This window comes from Homarus americanus, unplaced genomic scaffold (assembly GCF_018991925.1).
Source record: "Homarus americanus isolate GMGI-L3 unplaced genomic scaffold, GMGI_Hamer_2.0 scaffold13550, whole genome shotgun sequence".
NCBI classification, from domain to species: Eukaryota; Metazoa; Arthropoda; class Malacostraca; order Decapoda; family Nephropidae; genus Homarus; species Homarus americanus.
This window is the reverse complement of record NW_024744241.1, coordinates 584,723-592,850: the sequence shown is the minus strand read 5'-3', so window position 1 is coordinate 592,850 and position 8,128 is coordinate 584,723.

Genomic DNA, 8,128 nt, shown 5'->3' with positions numbered 1-8,128 from the left:
CCAATTATGTCATGAATTACCTTGTCATGGCAATTAGTGTGATTAAGGACCTATTATAATTTTAGGGTTCCATTCCTGCGTTCCAGTGATATATCCTGGTGCTGCAGCATAGTCATATATCCTAGTGCTGCAGCAGTCATATATCTTAGTGCTGCAGCATAGTCATATATCCTAGTGGTGCAGAATAGTCATATATCCTAGTGCTGCAGCATAGTCATATATCTTAGTGCTGCAGCATAGTCATATATCCTAGTGCTGCAGCATAGTCATATATCCTAGTGCTGCAGCATAGTCATATATCCTCGTGGTGCAGAATAGTCATATATCCTAGTGCTGCAGCAGTCATATATATCTTAGTGCTGCAGCATAGTCATATATCCTAGTGGTGCAGAATAGTCATATATCTTAGTGCTGCAGCATAGTCATATATCCTAGTGGTGCAGAATAGTCATATATCCTAGTGCTGCAGCATAGTCATATATCTTAGTGCTGCAGCATAGTCATATATCTTAGTGCTGCAGCATAGTCATATATCCTAGTGCTGCAGCATAGTCATATATCTTAGTGCTGCAGCATAGTCATATATCTTAGTGCTGCAGCATAGTCATATATCCTAGTGCTGCAGCATAGTCATATATCTTAGTGCTGCAGCATAGTCATATATCTTAGTGCTGCAGCATAGTCATATATCCTAGTGCTGCAGCATAGTCATATATCTTAGTGCTGCAGCATAGTCATATATCTTAGTGCTGCAGCATAGTCATATATCCTAGTGCTGCAGCATAGTCATATATCTTAGTGCTGCAGCATAGTCATATATCTTAGTGCTGCAGCATAGTCATATATCCTAGTGCTGCAGCATAGTCATATATCTTAGTGCTGCAGCATAGTCATATATCTTAGTGCTGCAGCATAGTCATATATCCTAGTGCTGCAGCATAGTCATATATCCTAGTGCTGCAGCATAGTCATATATCCTAGTGCTGCAGCATAGTCATATATCCTAGTGCTGCAGCATAGTCATATATCCTAGTGCTGCAGCATAGTCATATATCCTAGTGGTGCAGCATATTCAATTATATCCCAGCACAGTATTTATTGGATCCGGTATTGGATATGTCTCAACACTGATGATATTCCCAGTAGAAGGGATTCGAACCCAGGACTGAATATTTGGCCATTAACTGAGATAGATTTTGAGATGGGGTTAACGTACTACACCTGTGAAGATTAGATTATACTTACAGGTGGAGAGAAGATCAATGAAATTTCCTAAGGGTGAATATCTGGAGGGGAGAGACGTGCCCTAGATAATTGGTGATTGGTGTAAAGAATTCATACAAAAGGGAGTTACTGATATAATTTATATTATATGCTATCAGGAATTTAAAGAGATTGTTCAATACAATTACGAGATATGGTATTAATAAGGTAAATTTTTATTAGAAGTTTGATAATGGATTGTTATGATTTTTTATATTATGATAAATATTTCCATAAGTGTTTGAATATTTAAGAAATAATATTAGACGATTTTCTGATGTTTTTGATGTAGTTGTCAATGATGTATAATGAAGTATCAAGTTTAGACGTCAGCTTACAACAGCCTCTCAAGTTGACAGAAATTGTTTTGACGGGTGAGCAGCTGGGTTGAATCACAACCAATCTAGAGGCAAATTACACTATTGGAGATTGAGGGACGGTCACCAAGGCCTTCACAACCTGAATGAGATTGGATGGTTAACTATCAATACTAAGATAACTGTATGCTGAAGCAATTAATACAATTTTATACAAACCATGGAAATAAGAGGAAAATTGTTCGCAGCCTCATTTGTTCAAAGCAGTTAAATTATGCTAAATCATCGTCATTATACTTCGCTCAAACGCACATAAAGACATACATCAGCATGCAGGCATGTCTATATACAGTAAATGTACAGTATAGCCCTACTCGGGTAAGACATACATGGCGCACCTGTACATCAGTAGTTGATTACCTATTACCTGCCGCTTCCTTGTCAGCTCTCTCTCTCTCTCTCTCTCTCTCTCTCTCTCTCTCTCTCTCTCTCTCTCTCTCTCTCTCTCTCTCTCTCTCTGTCTCTCTGTCTCTCTGTCTCTCTCTCTCTCTCTCTCTCTCTCTCTCTCTCTCTCTCTCTCTCTCTCTCTCTCTCTCTCTCTCTCTCTCTCTCTCTCTCTCTCTCTCTCTCTCTCTCTCTCTCTCTCATAGACAGTTCCTTGTCCCATCAATAGATTCGCCTCCCATTGTGTCCCTCGATGGCTGATCTATACATATAAGAGTGATGATTGTGTCCAATATATTACGGTTCACAACACTACGATGATATAAACTACTGGATATTTGTATAGTCTTGGAATAAATATTTTGTGGCTGCAACATAGTTTTTTTTTTCAGTAACTGGCGAGGGTAAGACTAAGTACAGAGATTACCGGTATGGGTGAGAGGATGTGGTGAGAAGGTGGATGTGAGATGTGCGCCGTCAGTCGTGTTATCTCACAAAAGACCTCTTCAGATTAACAACCCACATGCCCCACGCTCACCCACGTTCACACTATATATAGACCAAGTAATCTTATTATGTCGAATCTGATATAAATGTACACCGTTTTATTTTCTTTCATAACAAACAATACCACAATTTATCTGATAATCCATATTTACAACAAGAGGGTCGGGTCATAAGTCATTTCTTTAGTAAGGGTGTTAGTGGTGGTGCTGAGTCGACTATTTATGACCTATTTATGCTTAATAATGTAATAATAATAAATGAATACTCACACTTTAATGATTCTCTTGTAAGTATGAGAATAATACCAGAGTAATAATCGACGTAAATAAATGAAAAACGAGATACAATTTGGGGGTTGGTGTAGTACATATAGGTGTTAGCTTTTGTGGTAGTCAGATATCACAATAAAACAATAAACACATCAAACAACAAGGTTATTGTTTTATCGGAATCAAAATACAAATATAACTCACGTAGGCGGTGCAAACTATAACAAAATCCCACGTGAACAGAATTAATTCCCGTTAGATATAGTTAAATTACGTGGCAATCAGAAGCTGAATCTCAATTAAATATAACTAATCAAGAAATTAATAATTCCCAGGAAATAGTACTCCATCACCTCTACTGTAATAGTCAGGCTGATGACGTTTGTTAAACTACGTGTTGATCTTGCCTGGAGGAATGCTAAGAGACTGTGACCCGGGAGGTTTAGTCTGCGTTTTGGGAGGGGCAAGGAGATGATTGTGTGTAATACTGTTTAATACCGAGGCTACAACTGCTTCAAATGTTGGCAAAGGGCGCTGTACTAGTGCAGGTCTGTAATATACCCAAGACGTGTGGAGAAGACTTCGTCACTAACCACGACCTTATGATGTACTTCCGCGTTTGTCATATGCACTGCAGAGACACTGAGGCGCGTGTGTAGAGAGGAGAAATGAGGCACAGTCGTGAAAGGTGTTAGTGAATAGGAGGCAGCGGTGGAAGGAATTGAGTAACAAGATGGCAACGAAGATACGTACAAAGGACAAAGGTCAAATACGATTCGCTTCACTGAGTTTTCTTTACGCTCTTGAAGTTGAATACGACGCAGTTTCATTCCTTCTCTTAGATCCTTTTGTTGTGTATTAACATGAATCGTATATCTCAGTATTAGTGACCTCTCGTTATACACACGAAGATAAAAGGATGATAATAAAACATTGTTAATATTCAAACCATATATTGTGCTTATTCCATTTGTCCAGTGTATCTAAAACAATCATTCAAATACACAAGCTATCGATATTTACGATTAGTTTCTGCATTATATGGACTCTTAAAAATAAAACATAATCTAAAAAAAAAAAAAATATATAGAAGACTCACGAATGTATGTGAGTGTAGCTAGGTGTTGGGTGTAAGGGCTCAAGACACAATACATATATGTGCTGTCTGACTGGCTGAGGAAACCAAAGACCACAGTGGTTGACCGGTAGGAGAAAGAGGAGACGCGTTTGAAAAATATGTGAAGAAACGAAATCGGTGAATTTAATCTTACGGTTAAAGTGAAAAGGTTAAAAATCTGGTTAAAGGTTGCTAGGTTTAGGAAAAGGGATTGGTATACTATAGTTTTTTTTTTCGAGGAGACGGCTGAAGGAAGGGGCAGTGTTGAATCTAAAAGACGATTGGGGATAAAGTGTTGAGAAAGGGTGAATGAAAAGGTTTATGGAAAATCTCGAGGTATGGAATTTAGAGAGAGGAAGCGGATGTGTGGCTTTGAGGGGCTATATAGCAAGACCTTTACCATGAACTAAGACATTTTCTGAGTTGATAATTGAATGACTTGGACTATAACTAAAGAAAATGGATTATTTAGTGTAAAACTAGAAGACTGGGAGGTGGTTTAGAGAACAGGTAGTTATCATAGAGGTGAGTAGAGCATTAAGACAGATGATGTTTCCTTTAGCTCAACTTCAAACAGAAACCGTAAACTGTTTTAACAGGAGAGTTGCTCCCCTGATTCACATCCAATCTAAAGGTAAATTGAATTAGACCGGCTGGGCGGATATCAATATTCGTTTGAGTTGAATCAGCCAGTACAAAGCCTTAGAAAAGCATTGAACACAAGTGCCAGCTTTAAATGATCTCCAGCTGTTGACTACACACACACACGTACGCACGCACAGGAACAAACATACATACACACACACACACACACACACACACACACACACACACACACACACACACACACTATTTCCCATATTTTTTTTCCTTTTGGTGTCATCATTTCCTCTCTCTCCCCCCCTCCTTCCTCCTCCCCCCATCTCCCCCCATCTCCCATCACCACCCTCCTTCCCACCCTCCATTCCCCTCGCTCCTCTCCTTTTCTCTCACTACATCTCTCTCACTTTTCTCTCACTACATCTCTCTCCCTCTCCTTTTCTCTCACTACATCTCTCTCCCTCTCTTTTTCTCTCACTACATCTCTCTCCCTCTCCTTTTCTCTCACTACATCTCTCTCCCTCTCTCTTTCTCTCACTACATCTCTCTCCCTCTCCTTTTCTCTCACTACATCTCTCTCCCTCTCTTTTTCTCTCATTGCATCTCTCTATCTCTCTCTTTCTCTCTCTGGTGGACAACATCGTGTTCCAAGGCCTTGTACCCTCAATAAGTTCGCCTCCCTGTGTGTCCATGCCAGATAAACGTTTGCATACAAGACCGACGTTTATGGGCAATATATTACGCTTCGTCGCTATTACAATACGGGGATAGAAAAACGTTTGTGAGGAAATTGCTGTGCGGGAATGAATATTTTGAGATTTTTATTTTATTTTTTAATTTATTTTTCCTCTTATGATAAATGTTATCTATCTTTTCTATACTTAAGCTTTTGTTTTCTCCTTTATTATTATTATTATTATTATTATTATTATTATTATTATTATTATTATTATTATTATTATTATTATTAGTTGTACAATGCTTAGAGAATCTGGATCTATTATGAAGAGATCAGACATAGAAAATATAATGAACTTGTGTTGGTAAGACAATAAGGTGAGACAGGTGAATAATTATGATGTAAAAAAGGTGAATACATACATACTGTACATACATACATACATACATACATACATACATACATACATACATACATACATGGTAGTTCTGCTTGCATGAGAGACAGTTTATTATTATGAAAAAATAAACACAGGGAAAAGATCATGTTAAGAGAGTCTTGCATGAAGCTCACAGGTGTTAAGGTACAAGAAACAGGAACAATGTTGGATAATGAGATTGTTATTGTTGCTCTTGTCCCAAAAGAAAAAATGGAAAAAAAAGGCTACACTTATGACGACACGCATGCAGACAGACACATTCTCTTCACACGCAGGTATAAGAATATATATACACACACACACACACACATCTGTATATATATATTTCATGTATGTAAGAGACACACATACAGAACACACATACAAACTCACAGTCAGCAGGGAAGACACACATACAAACACACAGTCAGCAGGTAATGCACACATACAGAATACACACATACAGAACACACAGTCAGCAGGTAAGACACACACATACAGAACACACAGTCAGCAGGTAAGACACACACATACAGAACACACAGTCAGCAGGTAAGACACACACATACAGAACACACAGTCAGCAGGCAAGACACACACATACAGAACACACAGTCAGCAGGTAAGACACACACATACAGAACACACAGTCAGCCGGCAAGACACACATACAGAACACATATGCACACTTTTTGGCTATTTGGTTCCTACATATCGTCCCTCACAGCTGTGCGTGTGTTCCCGAGTTTACGAGTTTTCCATAACTTCTCATGACACTCTTTGCTTACATTGGGTCTTTATGGCCTCTGGCTGGAGAGGAAGGGCACAACCGTCCCTTGACTTCTAAAAGGAGACAGAGGTTAAAAGGGGAAAAGGAAGGAAGATATGTATTCATCCTTTGGTAACGAGTATGTTAAGTAGCATGGAGAAGGGGGGGGGGGGTAAGTGTTGTACCGTCCAGTTGGCCTTGATATGAAAGGGACGGGGAAGAAGCGTCTTTTAGCTGACAGGTGGATGAGAGACGTGTGGTTTTTCAGAAGAGGCAGAGAGGAAGGCAAAGGGAACATAACCACACTTAAGGTTTGTGAATGGCGTAGAGTGAAGGGGGGGAGGGAGCTCTTTGCTTTCCAACAGAGAGAAAATGAAAGGGAATATAAGTGATTCTCCAGAGGCACTTTTGTACTACCCTTGACTCTGCTGGTCTTGTCGTGATAGTTCGTCGACTTAGGTTTTTACCGACATTTGCTTCATGTAAAAGGTGGTAGTGAGAGATGAGGATACGCAATTGTTTTTTTTTTGTATTGCATCAGCTGACAGAACTCAGTGTTACAGAAAAGTGCCCGTCAAACTGTGATGTGTTGCCACTATTTTTATATGGGCGACAAGCGGAGGAATAACACACACACACACAACAGACACATACACACACAACAGACACATACACACATACAGTAAGTTCTATATACGTCGGCATTTGGACGCTTATGGACCAAGTTTCCAATTAAAAAAATAATCGACGAAATAAAAAACCCGGGAAATGACTTTTTAACGTCATTGTATTCGACATAACTTTACTGCAGCTAAAAACTGAAGTTAGACTATTTGTTCGTACTAAATAGAACTCGTTTGTACAGCAACCCCCCCTCCCCCCACCCCTTGCGTTCCCCCACAACCCTCACTAAGCAAACAAGGGGCCGCAAACTTGGTATCTTCTCTCCATCGGCCAACTTGCTTAGGTGAAATTAGCTAACATAAAAAAACCTCTTGTGCTGTTATATTCAGGATCTCAGTGGAGTTAAAATGACCCGAAAACACCTGTTGAGGATGTCGTATGATCTTAATAATTATTTCAGGTTTATAAATATATTTCTTGATATCTTACATCCGTTTAAGTCAGCGAAGATGATATATACATAACATTCCAAATATGAAAAACAATAATACCTGAATTATGTATTTAATTACCTGTCATGTAAGAGCTGTGCCAGGTAGATCAGATTTTTAAAATAACTCTTTTTTATAATTAGGTACTCGACAGGTGAGAACCCACAGCCCTATTAGTCTTATGGTTTCAAGTGAGGGAAATTAAAATCACCATATAATAATAATTTATATGAATCATGTCATTTACTGTTATTCTAATGAAGAGAACATGCACACACCATGATGACCATTATACATTTACCATAAAATAAATACACACGGCAATTAAAATCAAAAGCGGAAAAATTAAGCAAGTGTAGTTCTATAGTTGACGAGCCTGGGTCCTTCATCACGGGAAACTATTATTGGTTTGGAAAACACTCTAGGTGAGGTGTGTCTCTGCGTGTCTATGTCTATTTCAATACGCGACTGTATAAGACCTAACGTAGTATAACCCTGCTTTAGTTTAGGTTATGGTCTGATACGTGAGTTATATAACCAATGTACGTGGATTAATATGCATATAAACTTACATGAAAACTGGACCTTTAAAGAATATATATATCATATCTCTTCTTGTATTGGTGAAAG